The sequence below is a fragment of the Anastrepha obliqua genome, chromosome 3 (genome assembly GCF_027943255.1).
Source record: "Anastrepha obliqua isolate idAnaObli1 chromosome 3, idAnaObli1_1.0, whole genome shotgun sequence".
Lineage (NCBI taxonomy): Eukaryota > Metazoa > Arthropoda > Insecta > Diptera > Tephritidae > Anastrepha > Anastrepha obliqua.
In genome coordinates, this window is record NC_072894.1 from 8,627,891 (window position 1) to 8,644,449 (window position 16,559).

Consider the following 16,559-nt stretch of genomic DNA (forward strand, 5'->3'; position numbering starts at 1 on the left):
CGAAAAAAAGGTGCAGCTTATGGACCCAATACGGTTGCCAAATGCCACTGCAAAGCAGTGCCATTTTAGTAGGCTAATCATCGAAAATTTAGATAAAATCATGGAATACGTCGAGTTGAATGGACATTTGTTCATTTATCTATAGCTCAGGCGCAAAAACTTTGAGAACTTTTTACTTTCCCTGAATTTATGCCACCGTTCGTTTGTGAAACCTTAAAAAAAAAAACTCGCATTCCAGCCATCATCACACCACCCTAATATGAGTTTTCATGCTCATGTTTATTTATAAATTTCCCATATACCAAATAATATTTATGTGCCTTGAGGGTATAGGTATATAGGACATACCAAATTAATGGAATCACCTGCAGATTCCACAGCGTTAATGACTCATAACGAGGACAAGCGCATTTTTTTTGTTAAATACAATTTTTTTTTTTCTCTCGTGCAAAAGATTATCAACTAGACATTTATTGCATAAAGAAACAATTAAAGTATACAATTTATGGCTTTAAAATTATTTAACTGAAATAAAAACAGACAAAAAATCACCCCAATATTAAATAAACTTAAGAACTAGACTGACAGCTGTGGAAAAATCGCAGGAGAAAATTTTAGATTTTTTTTAGCAGTCATGTGACAGCCATAAATACATTTTGTGGGCATGTCTCAATATTTAAGTCACATGGAGTAAAGCAATGATTTGCGTGTTTACTAAAAAAGTGGTAAGAGTTGAGTTAGAAAACCACTTAAATGGCCCATGGAAGGAAATATACTTGAGTAAGTTGTGGGATTTATGAGTACGACGCGCAATCTAGGCATCAGACGAGTGAGTGGAGAGCTCCGAATGAGCCAAGACCAAAAAAGCGCGTCGCTTTGAGTCAAAAAAGAAACGGTCAGACTAAAGGATTATTATTTTAGCGTTATAAGTCTTTTACGTGAAGCAATTCGTCAAAAAACAAAGGAATTGTGGGAAACAACTCGTGTATTTTGCACCATGATAACGCACCGTCGCACAACGCCATCATTAGTCGTGAATTTTTTACCAAACACGAAACAAATACCATCAAACAGGCATCAAATTCGCGTAATATGGCTCCATGTGATTTTTTTTTCTACTATTTGACCGAATCAAAAAGCTACGACTAAAAACGCGGACTAAGATGGCTACATCGAAAATAGAGTTCCAAAAATGTTTCGAGAGCTGTATCGAATGCTGGCATAAGAGCGTTGCAGTTGATGGAAAGTAGAAGCTGAGCTGGAGTAGACTTGCATTTGAAAAGAAACTGCAGTAGTGTACCCTGCACTGGTGCACAGATGGGTAGAAGAACCCAGAAGGCATAGGCGCTGGAATACACGGCCTCAGAACCAAACTCTCCATGCCGAGGGGCTGCTTTCCAAGCATCTTCCAAGCGGAGATGTATGCCATTGGGCTATGTGCAGAGATAAACTTACACAGGAATGTCGGGAATGAGCGCATTGCCATTCTGAGTGACTGTCAGGCGGCACTCATGGCCCGATGAGCTGTTTTCCAAGCATCTTCCAAGCGGAGATGTATGCCATTGGTCTATGTGCAGAGATAAACTTAGACAGAAATGTCGGGAATGAGCGCATTGCCATTCTAAGTGACAGTCAGGCGGCACTCATGGCCCTATCGTCCAGTGAGATCAATTCCGCACTGGTACTTGAGTGTATCGAGAAACTGAATCTACTAGAAATGCTCAATTGCATGCGCCTAATTTGTGTTCGAGGGCACAGGGGTATAACTGGGATCGAAATAGCGGACGCATTGGCGAGAGAGGCTGCGACCTCGCCCTCAATAGGACCCGAGGCCTTCCTTGCTATGGGATAACACACCATCAAGGAGCAGTTCAGCAGTGAATACCTACGGCTAAGGGAGGTTTGCTCGCACCAAACTATGGCGCCAAACCAGGCACAGCATTGACAACCTAGTTTCAATGTTGCGCTATGACACATTTTTTAATATATTATATTTTTTTTTTTTAGTTATTTTACATACTTTTTTTTACATATATTTATACAAATATTGGGTAGTCGAAAAAGTCTTTTCGTATTTTGTCAATAGATGTCGTTGGAGTCATCTATCTCCAGTGCTGCCAATCACATTGTGTCATATCATATGGTGTTAGAAAGGTGACATTTTAATCATTTAACCAAAAAAAAATTAAATTCGGAGAAGTTGAAAAAAAGTTATAGCTGTTCAAAAATGAGTGAAAATAATGAAGAAATTGGCTATATTTTGAAAGTTTTGTATTAAAAAGGGAAGAATGCCACGCAAGCCACCAATGAAATTTTTGAAGTTTACGGAGACGATGCTGTATCAGTTCGTGTAGCACAACAATGGTTCGCTCGCTTCCGTTCTGGAAATTTCGATGTGAAACATGCATCTCGCTCCGGTCGACCTATAATTGAAAAAGTCGATGAAATTGTGGAAAAGATTGACCAGGACCGTCACATAAGCTGCCGAGGCACTAAACATTCATCATCAAACGGTTTTGAACCATTTAAAAAAAGGCTGGTTACAAAAAGAAGTTGATGTTTGGGTACCACATGTCTGTGAAAAATTTAATGGACCGAATTAACATCTGCGATTCTTTGCTGAAACGAAATAAAATCGAACCATTTCTGAAGTGAATGGTAACAGGAGACGAAAAGTGGATCAAATACGACAATAATGTGCGAAAAAGGTCATGGTGCAAGGGTGGTAAAGCTCAACAAATAGTCGCAAACCCAGGATTGACGCCTCGAAAGGTTATGTTGTGTCTTTGGTGGGATTGAAAAGGAATTATCCACTATGAGCTGCTCCAGCCTGCTCGAAAGATTGGTTCTACACTTTACTGTCAACAACTGATGAGATTGAAGCAAGCAATCGAAAAAAAATGGCCAGAACTGATCAGCAGAAAGGGCGTCGTCTTCCATCAGGACAACGCTAAGCCACACACATCTTTGATGACTCGGCAAAAACTGGGAGAGCTTGGCTCAGAAGTTTTGATACATCCACCATATAGCCCTGACCTTACACAATTGGACTATCATTTGTTTCGGTCAATGCAGAACTCCCTTAATGGAGTAAAGTTGGCTTCAAGAGAAGCCTGTGAAAATTACTTGTCGCAGTGTTTCGCCGAGAAACCACAAAAGTTTTACACTGATGGAATAATGTCTCTAAAAGAAAAATGGCAAAAGGTGGTCGACCAAAATGATACATATTTGGTTTAATAAAGTTCATTATAAATATAAAAAAAATGAGTGGAAGTTTGATTAGAAATACGAAAAGACTTTTTCGATTACCCAATATATTTACAAACTCAAAAGTAGCTCCATAACTTGAGCCAGTAATACCAAATAGCCAACTTTCGACAGCAATTCCGTTTAGTATTCATTTATCACTGGTTGAGAGGCCAACAGCAGTTGTGTATGTGGTGTAGAACTAGTCCATTTAGGACATTTTTTTTCTGTGCAGTCAATTATGAATGCGTGCGTGTACACATCTATATGTATGTATATGTATTTTCGCATATCAAATTGCTAAAATGCAACCTTAAATTGTTTCTTTTTTTTCTATTAAATTTTCATTTATATGGGCTTGTCGCTGCTGTAACCGCATGCAACGCTTCTACTCGTAAATGTATTACCTTCACTTTGGCATTGAAATTGGTCAAGGTTTTTTATTCAAACTGTACTGTAAGTCGGTATGTAGAACGAGTGGGCACATACGTACATATGTGTCTGTGGATGTGTGTTAATGAGCGTACAATTACTATTTAAATGGAAAATGAAAAGATCTGTGGTTACAAAAGTGAACCAACAATAGTTGCTTATGGGTTATAGGTATATAAGTAGTGTTGTTTACTTGTAAGCTTTTCTGTTTACATACAAATGTATTTTGTAGTACATACCTGTCTACGTAGATTTTTGCATATACTGTTATACCCATGTATATGTAGATGCTTGTATCAATTTGTCTAGCCATTTACATAGCACCGGCAACGAATCTCTGTGCGCTGTCTTGCCACCGTTATCAGATCTTTTGATGAAATCTAAAAATAGCAAATGAAGTAAAAAGTTCTCAACATTTTCTTGTTTCACTTTGACGATGAACTTTATATAGGCGGCTATAATTATCCTTTTATGCCCTGCATGCAATTGTAAAATATATTGAGGTGTCTCTGTATCAGAAAGAGTTTGCGGTGGGCGCCTTCCTCGTGATTGAAGGGGCTTCTAAGACCGCCTCCCCGAGGCAATTACTAAGTCTCTGGGTAAACTGGTTAGATTTATCTACAGAATGCATAGCGATAGAAAAGTCGCAGCAGAGTGGAGCGGCATCTCTCTTCGCCGGCAGGTGAGTAGGGGCATTCCGCAAGGTGGTGTTCTCTCACCATTTCTCTGGGTTGTCGTTGTGAATGACTTGCTGGAGGAGCTGACGAGAGGGTGCTGCAGGGTGATTGCCTACGCGGATGAGGTGGCACTAATGGTTAGAGGAATATTTGTGGATACTCTGTACGATTTGATGAAGGGATATCTGAACGTAGTTGTTATATGGGCAAGGGATTGCTTCCTATCGCTGAATCCTCTCAAGACGGAGCTCGTCCTATTCACGAAGAAATATAAAATAGCCAAAGCTCAATATCCCACAATTGACTTGAGAAAGGGGGAAAAATCGATGGGAGCCATATCAGGCGGATCAGGTGATTTCATTTTGTTCTTGGTCAATGATGAGGCCATGTGACGGAGCGTTATTATAATGCGAGATCCACGAGTGGTTTTCCCATAAATTTCCTTTTTTTATTTGGGAATTGCTTCATATAAGCGTCTCATAACGCTCAAATAATATTCCTTTATAACTGTCTGAACTTCTGAACTGATACAGGGTGATGCTATATCCGGAAATGATATCTACATTTTAACTGATAGCCAAGCGGCTATAAAACCCCTCATAAAACAGTCGGCAACCTCCAAGGTAGCCATGAAATGCCGCACATCTCTTAACGAGTTGGCTGAGTCATTTCACGTAAAGGTAACATGGGTTCCTGGCCATCGCGACATTGAGGGTAACTGTAGAGCCAATGAACTAGCGAGACTCGGCACTAAATTGTCTGATGAGTACATAGATAATGATATAGGGATACCCTTACAAACATGTAAGCTACTCATCCTTGAAGAAATTGTAAAGAAATAAACGAAAGATGGCGTAATGAAGCCACCTGTAAAATCGACCTCAACTGTGGCCGACTCTAAATGCTAAATGCACAGAGTCTCTTCTAAGCCAAAATAAACAAAGTCTTAGCACAGTGATCTCAGTCATAACGGGGCACTGCCTAATAGGTAGACACGCCCAAAGGATGGGTGTGCAAACACATGACTTCTGTAGAAGTTTTCTAGATTAGAAGTTTTCTAGATGAGGACGAGGAAGCGCCAATCTTGCGCCTTCTGTACCATTGTCCTGCTCTATCCAGACGGAGATTTGCTATTCTAGGTTGACAATTTTTTAACGAATTGGAAGATCTCAGTTCTACAGAAATCAGAGATATTCTAAAATTTTTGAAAAGCAAGCACTGGTTTTAGGAGAGATAGGGACAAGTTCCCCAAGCGGCATCACAATGGGCTATGAACCTGAATGTGTCCCACAGGACAACCGCTTCAACCTAACCTAACCCATAAAAAGTCTTGGTTCGTTCAGCTCCCCACTCACTCACTCAGCTGATGTCTGGGATGCGCATCGTACTCATAAACCCACGTCTCGCCTCCAGCAATTATGAGTTTGATCAATGTTAAATCATATATTTAGCGATATCAACGCAGTTCCTTTTTTGCTTGAAATTCAGGTCATTTGGGCCAACTTTGCAGCAACCCAAATCATAAACTAAAAAATCCTGAACGAGTTTATAAGCACGTTTCAAGTTCTATGCTGGTTCTCTGATGATTAATTTGCGGTTCTTCATCAACTTTTCTTTCACTTCATTGCTTGTTTCATCAGTTTTCTATGTCGACGGCCTGCCACTACGTTCGTCATCCACGATGGTGACTGTTTTCTTTCAAGTATTATTACCGAAACAGTTTCCTAACATTTTTAAGGTTTTCAAACCATTGAATCCATTTTTAATGCAAAATTTAATACAAACTCGTTGTTGCAAATTCAAATCCATTTTTAGAACTGTGAAAAATCGAAAACACATGCAGATGTAGATTTACATACTCAAGATGGCATAACTTTTATAAATGTCTGGCAATGCTTCACAATTTTGGTAGAAATGTTAATCCCAGTTGTGGCCATCAAACCATAAAAAGGAGAACTCCAAATCAGTGGACTTGGAGCGTCACCTGGCGCTTGTTCGAGAACTTTTTAATCAAGGTGGTATGCATGCGTGTGTATGTGTGTTTGTATTGTTTGTTGGTTGCCCTCCTAATATAGTAACTATTGTAAGAAAGATTACACTGAACGCCATTGTACCTTCTTTTGTCGCACTTAGTTCAATTGGCAGCATCCTTTATATTCACATTAAGCAACTTATTTTTCTAATAATTTGTTAATCTTTCTGATTCTTTCAGAATTTCCTCTTACGCTATGAGTGCAGCTAATTTCAAGAAATAAAACACACAAAGCACTTTTCATTATTTTCAATGATTACATACATACATACATCCGTCGTTAAACGATCTGTTTATGTGTATACATCCATACATACGTACACACCTTCATATTCGTACACATTTGCCCACTGAATGGCGCTGACATTGACCGCTGCAGTGTAGCTGCGCATGCGTAAACTGTTTGTTGCATATAAGCGGAAATAATTTGTATAGAGCTTCCGCTTTTATAATTTAAATATGCATGCATTAGATGTGTACATAAATTCTTAGTAACGGACAAAAAGTGTTGCAGTTGCGACCAATGCAATATATTTTATACATAATTATTGGGTAGTCTACAATGTGCGGTAACAAAATTACGATTTTTTTCTTTATGACCTTTAATAAATTTTATTAAGTCAAATTTGGCAAAAGACTATCGAACAAACTGGCATTGCTTTATTAAAAAAAAAAAATTAATTAATATAAAAATTGAATTCGAAAATCCAAGTATATATATGGTTTCTAGGTGGAAATAGGGCCTAAATAAACAAATTATAATTTTTATATAAACAAATTATAAATATGATTTATTTAACGCTAATAATTTAAGTTGGCTCTAGGAACGGTCTTTTTTCGCTTCAGCCTCAACTTTTCCTTCTAAGTTTTCTCTGTCGAAAATCAGAGTAAATATTAAAAAAAAAACACTCACTATGCACTCATTATTGCTCCTCACTGTAAGTGTAATCTTTTGTCTAACTTTTCGGGCTACCCAGTCATTTATATGGTTATGCTTTTTTCATTCGTGCTTGGGGTCAGTGATCGGGTGAGAATGACAACTGCAATCGTTTTTGTTCTAATTTGTTACTTGTACTAGTTTATGTTTGTAAAAACAGAAACAAAAAATTATTATGTCATATACAGGGTCCTACAAGTTTGAGTTTCTTTGTCTCAATTCGATTTCGTTTCTTTTGACTTGATTAGTAAAAGCAGAATATCTACACTTTACTAAAATCTGCTATGATGATGATGATTAATTGCTATCGCGCCGATTACTGGACTCATAGTGCCAGCACAAATGATTCCCATTGCTTTCGGTTTTTAGCTTTTGCCTTAACTTGGGCCCCTGCCAGGTTCTCGCTATACGATCAAGTTCATCTATGTTGCTACGACACCATGAGCCTCTTGGACGTCCTCTATTTCGTGCTTTTCAAAATATTCCCTTTGGCAGTCAGTACACTTTTGCATTCGCTTGAACCAACTTTCAAAACATTTTGCCCACTTAGAAAACAAGCTGTTTAAAGGCTTCAACAGCTTCTCCGGACATTGAGAAACGTTGACCTTGCATTTTATTAAAAAAAAAAACAATTATTAGGAGCCAAATGAGGGATGTAGAGCAAATGACGCTTTAATTTTACGTTTTGAGTGCTCAAAAACTCTTGTACAAACCGTGAGAGCTCGCATTATCCTAGTGAAGGATGTTTAAACTTCAGAGCTTGGTTAATTCTCTGACGTTGGCGGTTGATTCTCTGAAAACTTCTGGCAAGCAAATGATTATGCACCACTCAAAAATAACTCTTTTAAGTTTTATTAGTGGTACAGTCATGTCGCTTGACCAGCTCTTTCGAAAAAACAGGCGATCATTTGCTTTGAGGTGCTTCTTCTGCGAACAACTTTTGTAGGATTAGGCTCGTTTTGGGACACTCATACAAAATTAAGAAGAAGAAGATACTGTCGATGGCTGTTTTGTTTCCGGCTCATATGCATAGATTCAAGTAACGTATTATGATGCCATAAAAGTGCGTCTGAATTTTTGTTCAACATTTCTGCACACCAATCGGTACGAGTTCTTTTTTTCTGCAACTGTCAATCTATGCGGAATCCAATTAAAACAAATTTTCTTGAAGACCAAATTTCCATGCAATATTGAGTGTATGTTGGTACCACTATTGCCCAAGGATGTCTATATTTCGTGACATGTCACATGACAATATTACTTACTTTATCAATTGACACACAGCATCGATTGTTTTTGGCATACAAAATCATTTTCGGAGGGCCTTCACGAAATTCATCCCTCAAGCAACGACGACCACATTAGATATCGTTGAATCACTGTGACTAAATGTGGTGCTTCAATCACAAAAGTCAAAGTAAATTGATCAATGCACTCCTGTCTCGATAAGTCACGTCGAAAATCGTAATAAATCATCGCATGAAAATTTTCTGGAATTAGCTCCATCTTTGGAATTTTTCAACTCATTGAAAAAAGCAAATAAATCTCATAAGTGAAAATGTTATATGTAATTTTATCCTCAAACATGCTAAACTTTTCGAAAAATATCGATTTACATTATTGAAAAAATCGACCCTGTTAAGGCAACCCCCTTTTGCTGAGTGAAAGATAATTTTCAACTGCGTCACACGCGTCAGTCACTTAATCTCTCATTTGATAAATTTCTGCATAGTTGTCTTCAATTTTTCCGGTTTCGAGTAATTTAATGAATTCTGGATATTAAGTTCTAATTTTATGAATTTTAATATTCCTATGTGTCATATAAAATATGAAATATTGAATCAGTGTCACAATCTTTTGCTAATCGTGAAACATTAAGGGAATTTAAGTCCTCTTGCATTTGGAATTAGTTGTCTTTGTTATTTTCACAATTCAGAATATTGAATAAGAAAAGCTGGCCTTTTACTCTTCCCTCTATCCCCTTAGTGTTATTTGAAATATTTTTGTTTAAACTGCTTGCAGATTTTGATTGATTTCACTGTTGCAATTATGACAGATATCAGCTGTCATTATTGCATTGAGACAGCCTCGATATACTCATACAAACGTTTAGATTGTGCAAAAAACTTTTTGCAATAAAAAATAAGGAATTACTTAAAATCTACAACACAAAGCGAAACAGCTGTTTAATTCTGAATGATCTTCACCGTTGATGTGTTGAATTTGCTTGCAAAATGTTTAGTGTACATACTTGAGTAATTCTTAAAAAAAAAACGCATTTCTCAGAATTCCTCAAAAAATGTTATTCAGCAAATTCTTGCAAACCTCTGTTATTTACACTATTTTGAGATGTTTTTTGAAGCGCACTACTGATGAAAGTGCCAGTCGGGTAGATTCTGTGTCATCAATTTAAAACACAGTTTCGAAAGCTGTGACTAAGATGAGCCAATTTTTAGCATATTTTTTGCATTTCCACAGAATTGAGTTGATTCATTTAGGGGCGATGACAACATCACTGGAGACGGCACTTGGAATCTATCGTAGATGATATAACGCTGAGCTGTGTGAGTGTCTCAGCAGGTTGTACATAGTGGCATAGAATCAAAATCGAACAGCTGCACTAACGAGGTGTTGCTGTACGTATATGGATGTAAAGGTTTTAACTCTGAGAGCCATTCGATATCATTTTGATATCGATACTTTTGTCGGTAAAAAGTATCCCGCATATTTTTATTCTAAAGGGTGGTTAAATTTCAAGGGCCGATGTTAAATGTGAACCACACCTAAACGTCAAGTTTTTTTCTGCATTTCATTTGATATTTTTCAATATCAGACTAACTCAATTTGAACCATGGAAAGATATACAATCGAGCAACGCGTTAACGTTATTCCGGCTTATTATGAATCAAATCAAAATGCATAACGCGCACTTCATCTTCAGTGATGAGGCACATTTTCACCTCAGTGGATTCGTCAATAAGCAGAACTGCCGCATTTGGGCGAATGAGAATCCAAGAGTGACGAGAAAAACCAATGTACCCACAAAGAGTGACTGTTTGGTGCAGTTTATGGGCCGGTGGCATTATTGGGCCGTATTTTTTCCGAAATGAAGCCGGTCAGGCAGTTACTGTGAATAGTGTTCGCTATCGTGAGATGATAACGAACTTTGTATGGCCCGAATTGGAAGAGATGGATGTGGACGATATGTGGTTTCAACAGGACGGTGCCACTTGTCACACAGCTAACGAAACAATGGCTCTTTTGCGCGAAAAATTTGATGGCCGAATAATCTCACGTCGCGGCGATGTCAATTGGCCGCCAAGATCATGAGATTTTACACCGTAGGACTTCTTTCTTTGATTTGAAAGAAAAGGGGTACGTCGATAAGCAACGTCGACAATTCAAGAGCTAAAGGATGATATAATTCGGCATAGAACCTCAATTATGCCACAGCGTCATCGAAAATTTGGACCATCGGATGCGGTGTGCCGCCGAGGCCATGGCGGTCATTTGGCCGATATTTTTTTCCATACGTAATTGAGCTTTACTAATATTATAATAATAAAGAGAAATGACAATAATTTACTAAAAAATTGTATTTTATTCAAAATCAACACTGGCCCTTGAAACTTAACCACCCTTTATTATGCTTCCAAAATATCGAAAAAACAAAAAAATCAATTTTTTGAAATTTCTAGACCACCGGGTCGTTTCTTATAATATATTTAATGAATTAAAATGTGTAGGCGCGAAAATGAACTCTTAATGAACTCTAAAAAAACATTTTTACTCCTAATTCTCAATTTACACGAATTTTTTGGGAACGTATCTCTATTGTGTAAAAAGAGAATTAGGTGTATTTGCTTCGAGAAAAAAGTAGTACTTGCAAGGTACAGATATCAAGGAATCACTTCGGGTCACATGCTGGTGCTGGCAGCGCAATAGGTAACGGTGAAGGGCTTAACCTCGCTTGATAGTCCTGATTGATGCCAGTTAACGTGTGGCAGAAGAAACGCTTGGCGGTTTCCACTCCGAACAAAAAGAAGAACAATTACAAAATTAATTGAGAATTCTTAATAGTCAGGGGATCGCATACCACTGCTTCTAATCTTCGCAGTCCTGCGACATGCCAGTAAAGTAATTTATTCAAGCTCTATTCATAATTTGATGCAAAAAACTCGTAGAAGGTTGCTGCATTAGCTAATTCACATTCAAATGCATATACACATACATAAGTACATATGTCTGCGTGTGTGTGCTTAAATATTAATAACTAATGCAAATCCAATCGCTGAAGTGCTTCTGAGAAACCAAGCTGAAAACAATACCGAACTGTGGATACTAAAATTTTGCGTCAGCCTTAGCCTGTTAAATCCAATTGATGATTATAAAAACGAGGAAAAAATTAAATCGAACAAACAATACAAGCCGTAATGAAAAATGTATTTTAATAACCAAATTTTCATAAAATATTCCAAAACAGAAATTTTGTTTTGTTTGGTAAATTAAGATGCTGTAGAAATGACTGCAACCGCTGCCGCCGACAAGGGATCAATAAACTAAATAAACTTAATGACTAACAAAAAAATAAAAATTTATATTCACATGTAAATTCAAATTCAAAGCAGTTAAATGAAAACGAAATCGATAATTAGCACAGCCTACCATTATAACAACTACAACAAATATGAGGCGACTGTAATAAAAATCACAATTTTATTGCTCTTGCAATCAATGCAGGTCGATCATACGGAGGGTAGGCATTCGCTGCCGCACTGATCGTCAAATGTCTGCCACTGCTCGTACAAGTAAATGAGATTTAAATATAAAAGTTTTCAACTTTGTTGTATGCAGGCATTGCTGCTCTATTGGCAATTAACAGCTTTAATAACAAATTAAAAATGTTGAAAAAACAAATAGAAACGCGAAGCAGATCAAAAAACCTCTGCTGAAAAACAAACTCTGTTTTTTATTTATTTTTTTGTTTGTTGCTTGGCCGGCACAAGCTCAACTGAAATAGACTGGTTGACTGTTTGACTGTTTGACTGGCCACCGGTCGCGTCAATTGCAAAACTGAAAGCAAAACGTTACAGTAATTTAAAATCAATTAACCTTTTTGTGTGGCAAACACATTGGCTGCAACGTTTTTTTTTTTTTCTTTTTTGTTTTGTTTTGGGCAGCCGACTATAAAAATCTGCAATAGACACAGATGCGTTCGCATATATCCATATAGCCACCCTGCAGGGAAAAATACTTGTCGTAAACTGTAATACTATCAGTTCACTTTTCAGCTCAATCAGCCTTCAAGCCTTTTTCGACGTTCGCAAGTAAGATTTTTACGAACGGCGATGTCCTACGAAATGTCAATTGTACGGCCATGAATCAGCAAAATATCAGTTCGTACTAGCCGAAAAACAAATTCTGATGTAAATGTTTCTAAAATTACCAGCAGAGGGAGCAGTTAAATATAAAATAAAATAACATCCAGGTTGAAAAAAAGTAAATCCATTATTTCTGTATAAAAATTTTGCTCGATCTTTATCGCATGGGCCATACTACGACTACTAACATGCCGGTCAACTTCTACTATTTCTGTATTTTGATGTAGCTGGGTGCACGCACCAAAAAATGTGTCGTTATCTTGCTCATTCGTCGTTATCTTGCTCATGCGTCGTTATCTTGATTGAACTGCAAGCGAGAGCGCGGAACGAACGACAAAGAGGCGCAATCGGCCTCGACTTCGGCAACGTTCGACATCTGGCTCTCTTCTACTTGAGTGAGCATATACAGGGCCCGCCATCTATCGTTAAGGATTTGAACTAGGTATTATTTGAAGAATGGTAACACTAAGCTGTCATCTGATTTGACAGAAAATTAGTTTTATTCTTGCGCTGAACGAAAATGGTTGTGTATACGCTCAAAGAACGCTAGGAAATATTGCGACATTACTTTGAAAATCATGGTAATGTTGCAGAATGTGTACGAAAATTACGTACGGCAATGGGAAGAAGAAAAGCACCGAATGAAGTGTATGTGCGATGAAGCTCATTTCCATCTCGGCGGGTATGTTAACAAGAAAAATTGGCGCATTTGGGGCTCAGAAAACCCGCACGCACTCGAAAAAAAGCCGATGCATTCACAACGAGTCACTGTTTGGTGCGGATTTTGGTCGAGAGGCATCATTGGTCCATTTTTCTTCGAAAATGAGCGAAGAGTGGCCGTAACCGTCAATGGAGAGCGTTACCGGGCCATGTTGAACGAATTTTTGTTCCGAGAAATTGAAGAGGAGGATATTGGTGGCATTTGGTTCCAACAAGATGGCGTTGGATTATTATCTTTCGGGTGCCGTCAAAGATCAGTGTTATGCAAACAAACCAGCAACAATTGATGCACTGTAGACCAACATACGCGATGTTATAGCTGAAATACAGCCGCATACAATCGAAAATGTGTTGAAAAGTTGGACCGATCGTATGGGATGGTGCATGGCTAGCCGAGGCAGCCATATGAATGAAGTTGTATTCCATCATTAACCGGAAGGATTGTGCTTCAAAATAAAAAATTTAGTTTGGAAAAATATTGAGTAGTTTCTTTTTTATAGCATTTTTAATTCCGTAAAGTTATATGGCGGACCCTTTATATGTATTTGCATATGCCTTCTTCCTGTGTGCATGGTAATGAACCACTTCTCTGTTGAGAATAGGATGATGATAGGAAAAGTAGGAAATGAAAGGGAGTGTTTCGAGTGTAATGTGTCTTGAAAAAGTCAAATCGATGACCATAAACACCATTCAAAATTTCAGCGGTCTGGTTTGCATTTTTGCCTTTATCAATGAAAAATTGTAAAATGTATCGAATTTTCTCTTTGTTGGCACAAACAAAAACCAACAAACGAATTTTTTTGTGTGAAATGTCACCTTGACAACGAGCATAATCTTTAAATTGTTTGATATATATTTTACGAGGTTTTGTGGTCTTGTGGATATACCCAGCACTTATCAGACCAATCATCACTTATGCCTCTGTGGTATGGTGGCGACGGACTACATATTTTGTTTTTAAGGAGGTTAAAATCAAAATGTCAGAAACATCATCAAAGGTGCCGTCGCACCAGTGGTATGTGAGGCATGCTCCCACTAACACTATAACAAGCCTCCTTATCGGCGTTTATGCCTATTGACACAACAGGTATCTGCGTCCAGATTCCTCTTACATGGGCGTATGGAGGTTATACGCTATCGATAGTATCCATTGCTTCCACTTAATAAGTGGTTCTGCAGCAAATGGAACATCGGAAAAGGTGTCGTAAGTATTACCGACATGTCGTAGTCTGATACCGTCTTGAGCACTAAGCTCAAGCGTCTGTTATTTGTCGTCAGTTGGCGACGGACTATGGATAAGTCCACACTTCGGTAACTATACAGGCTACAAAGAAGTGTATGTTAATGCATTACTGTCACCCGTACTGTCCAACCTCGTGCGATGCCCTAAATGCTATGCGTGATTTGCTCCTATTGGATCGTAAGATGATCCAGCAGGAAGCAATAAAAGCAATGGAAATATGGTTTCTGGCACGAAGACGGAACTTCGGGACAGAGCTAAATCTTTAAGTTACTATCTGAGCAATATCCACTGTTTTTAGCACCTAAGAACGACCTGATACCCATAGTTTCATTTTCTTTGCCGGTGGGTCCAAGAATAAAAAAGGTTCTGGAGCCGAATGGTACTTAAACGTCAGTGATTAGAAGTTTGGAAGGGAGGAATAGCAATAGCATTTTTGCAATTCTGAAAGTAGCAGAATGGATAATTGAGAGGAGATGGAACGGGAAACAGACTGGAGCTTTAAGTGACAGCCAGACTGCACCGAAGGTTCTGAAGAACGCGAAGCAAACCTCAAAAATTATTGAAGAATGTAAGAAGAAGCTTCATTCTGTTGTATGATACTTACATGGGCACCAGGACACTGCGGTGTTCAAGGAAATGAAATTGTCGATGAACTGGCCAAGTGTGGATCGATGCGGTTACCCTACAGTGACCAGAGTCAATAATTGGCATCAGTTTTGTAGGAATCATGAAGTGGATCACGGATTATATATGCAATCTACATAAAGAGCGATGGTCCGGTCTAGAACGCTGCAGTAAAGTGTTTTGTGACAAGTCCGAATAGAAAACTGTCGAATTTTCTTCTAAAACTTGGTAGAAAAGACCAATTAATTATTACAAAATTGTTGCCTTTGTGCGATAAACTTGGATATAGTTATTTTCAAATAAATATACTCATATATATATTTAGTAAATGTAATTCTCTCATCAACGCAATGCATTGTTGCGTCTATAGACGCAAACCAATAAATACTCGTAAACCAACTAATTTGCAGGCAAATTTCTCGTTTTACTACTGGTATTATTCTAGTCAATGACGAATTAGTATGATTTCTTTCATCGAATACCAGTACCTGAACTAGAATGCTCTCCTACTGCATAGTTTGGCCTTTCCCTGCAGGGTCTGCATATAAACTATCTGCTAAATACTTAACATCGCCATTGAAAATTATACGCAAATTAACTGAAAACAAAGAGTTAGTCGAAAGCTTTTTGTAGCTGTCATCTTACTCGTATTTGCTTTTGCTTTGTTGTGCTTTGCCTCAAGTGAAAGTGCCACATCCGCGAAACGTAAAACGCCAAATAGCCACAACAAACCGGTAGTAATTGAGTGATACTCGTATGTTGGTATCTATAAATGTATATGTATGAATGTATATAAATAAATGTACATATTTATGTATGTATGCAGTTAGCTTGAGTGTTGGAAAAAGCGTCAAATTTCACACATGGAATGAACAAGTGGCAAGTAAGTGGCTGGAGCGTTGTCAGCATTTGACTGACTGACTAGCTGACTGACGTCGATTGCCTTGTTGGATGGTTGGTTGGTTTTTATGTATGAAAAAAAAAAAATAAAAAATAAAAATAAAAAACCAACGATTGCATAGAGTTTAGTTCAAGTTATGGCAAGCCTATGTAAATCTGATGAAAAATGATTAAAAGTGCCGCAGTTGGATGATCAAAAGTATTTTGCAAGGAAAGCAGTCGCGCATATCTCGTTTCATTATTATTTATATAATATAGCAAAGTTTTTTTTTGCCTAGGAGTGCATTTTGTATTTCCTCTCATAGTCTGTTACATAAAACTGCAAGCATTTCAGGTGTAACCCCAACCCAAAATTAAAAAAAAAAAT